Source organism: Hippoglossus stenolepis, chromosome 8 (assembly GCF_022539355.2).
Source record: "Hippoglossus stenolepis isolate QCI-W04-F060 chromosome 8, HSTE1.2, whole genome shotgun sequence".
NCBI lineage: Eukaryota > Metazoa > Chordata > Actinopteri > Pleuronectiformes > Pleuronectidae > Hippoglossus > Hippoglossus stenolepis.
In genome coordinates, this window is record NC_061490.1 from 23,935,341 (window position 1) to 23,938,665 (window position 3,325).

Below are 3,325 nucleotides of genomic sequence, written 5' to 3' on the forward strand. Positions count from 1 at the left end.
GCTCGGCTCCTGTCTGCGATTTGTGTTCGGCGACGCTCCTCAATTATTTACACCTCCTCGGTGATCCTTCTCGGTGATCCTCCTCGGTGCCAGTCTCTCCTCACCACTGCTTTTATGCCTCACGCACACACACATGATTATAAAACTTTACAGCTGGAAACATCATCTCAAATATACAGTGTTCCTGATCACACTCTGTATCTGCTTCACTCGGGTTTGACACATTACGGCTGATTCTTGTAGTTTTATTATCTGTAGCTAGATGGTTTTGAAAATCTGTCACATGGAAAAACATCTAAAATTACATGGAGGGACAGATGTGAACTGTTGTTTAGTTGTATTCATTCATAAAGACATCACACACTAATGAACATTTCTGTAAATGTGCTGATATTGGCCAACTGGCTCATTTGTGTGCTCAGGCGATGATCAGGAGCCAAAGAGTAAGATTGTGGAGTGAGAATTAACAAACTGAAGTCATCTTAATCAAATGGTTCATTCTTTAATTTAGCCATGTACACAGAGTCTGTAGGGACACATAGACCATAGACACATCAAATATATATCACAATGAATGTCATATTTCTTTTAAGTATAAAGATTGATTTTTTTTCTGAGGTCAATCAAAATGTATTCTACCTCCTCACTGTGCAATTCATAAGCATATTGACACACATTGGATTTTTGTTATATCGCTATTGTTGAATATTAAATTGTGAAAATTATTGATTTTGTTTTATTAGCCATACTTGAGCAAACAGTGTGATAAGAATTACCTAAAATGACAGAAACCATCTTTGAGAAAAGAAATAACTTAACTTGAGCATTGCATACAGATGTTTTGGCTTCACTTTGGGCAGCTGTCATGTCGTCCATCTTTACAGAGTAACAGTCTGTGGTGATGAAGATGTGTGCACGTCAGGTTTTGGCCCTGACACAAATATCTAATCTATGACATGTGTTGCCATGAAATATTTGCACAAACATTCCTGATTCACACGCACAATGAATCCTTCTCTGCCTTTTCCACTTCTCAGAAATAACTCCACATCCATTTGAGGCTTTGGTTCAAATTTTTTGGTTCAGTAAAAAAAGCCAGACTCTTGTTCTTGTTAAATATTTACCGAGAAGCAACATCAGATAAACACAGAGACAAGAATCTTGGGTTACGAGATAAGAGCTGCACCGACGTGCCTCGATGCATTGAACATACCTGCACATACCGTTTGTACATATGCAAACATACCTAGAGATTTCGTGCACTTCTGATAATAAAACTAACTTCTTCTGACATCTCAGACTAAATTTTAACATTTCCTGCCTCTGCCCTTTGTTCTGAATAAATCATATCCAACTGAGGAAGTAATAAATGTCTTTGAGGGAACACACAGAGTGCCGGGTCCTTCAGGGAACGCCGAGCAGCTATTTCCGCTGCTTTGTTGTAACTGTGATAAATGAAGCAAAGAATGATCATTTAGAAGTAGGACAGCTGGGAAAGCAGGAATATTCTCACCTTCAATATTAGATTTAATCCACAAAGCACATGAGACGATTGTTGACAATATGCACAAAGTGACTCGTTAAAGAAAAGACAAGATGTGTATACGTGTAATTCAGTGTAATGGTTTTAGAGTTTTCTTTTAATATACAATTTGCTAAAATCAGTGAAAATTTAGTTTTATCTTTTACTTTCTCTCTTGTAATAAAGAATATTGAATATTTCACAAGGGTTAAAGTGTTTGAATGAGAACCAGGTTTTTAAACAAGTTTTTTAAAGGATAATAAGAAAACGGGGAAGTAAAAATGCGTAAAAAACAAAGCAGGACGTATTGAGATGGATTTCACTGATCATGCTTTGACATATTATATTATAAATGAGGCTTTAGAGTCTTTCCTGATTGGCCGGTGATGTGCATAAATAATAAGCCGTCCATTAGCCGGTTGGAGAGCCAGCAGCAGGACGTCTGCCAAACTGGCTGCAGCCTCCACACCTGCAGTGATGGATGCTGGGATAATAACAGCGGATGTACAGTAAACTTGGCAAAGATCAGATGGAGGGATTAGGTTGACGTGTTGCAGTTATACAGTGTGTCTCAATAAATAAGACTTAAATCTACTGTATATCAAGTGGCTCTGCTTTGACTCCTTAATGTGTCTGGCCTTTATGCCAGAGATTAAAGGGATATAGATTTCGTCATTTAACGCCACGGTGAATCATGGCTTCGTAGGTGTAATCATTCTACAGCTTCGTTGACGTGTTGAAAGGTTCTTTCTTTCTTTAAAAATTTAAAGAAACATGATGGGAAATGAATAAAAGCAAAGAGTTGAGAGCATGCTTCTGTCAAAATATTGACACAGCGGTGTTCAGTCTAACAAGATTACCCTGTTAACCTTTTCAGCTCGTGTATCCCCGCGCAGGTAACTGTGCATAATGTTCCTCATGCCTCATTTCATCACTGCGAGGCAACGTTTCCACCTCACAAATCTCTTCATTTCTTATTTACCAAATCCGATGCAGTCCAGATACGCTTGTGTTGAAATGCAGCGCTGAGTGATGTCCCTTAATTTAACAGATCGAAAAACCACCCACATTAACAAGCTCTTATCTGATGCTTGCAATATTCATATTTTCATGTCTCTGGTGCAACAATGATAACGGGTGAGTTATGAGTAATTCTGACAGGATACCACGAGCCTGTGGTCAGCTCAGGTGGTTTTTCAGTTTCCATCGATGGTCAATGATGCAGCAGCTTAGTCATAGCTGGAGTTTAAATTCAATCTACTGAATGGAGTACACAACACAATCACACTTTCCCTGCAGCGAAGGAGTTGCTTAACAACCAACTGTTAATTAAACTTCATCAAATGTATGAATACAAACCTAGCATCAGAAAAATGAAGTGAAAGTAAAAAAGGTTGAAGAATTAAGTTATATATCGTTAAATTACTATTCATTTTAGCAGCTTTCTACTGTTGTAATTGGTGTTGTATAGGACTGCAACTAATGTTCATTTAAATTGTGTATTAATGTGCTTAGTATTTATTATCTGACTGTAAATCTAAACTGAAAATAGTGAGAAATGCTTCATGAGTTCAAATCAACTCATAACTATTAAATAAATGACGCTGATAACATGAAAGAATCCAGAAATGTTCCTGTTATTCATTATTTCAGTTTCCACAGATTAAATATTACAGCAAATGTCCAAATAAGTCAAAACTCACAGGTTTGACCTCCTGTTGCAAACACGTGCTGTTATGCATCCTCCGTACAGAAGCTTTAATTTAATGCAATGTCAATAAAGATTAAAAATATAAAGAGGTT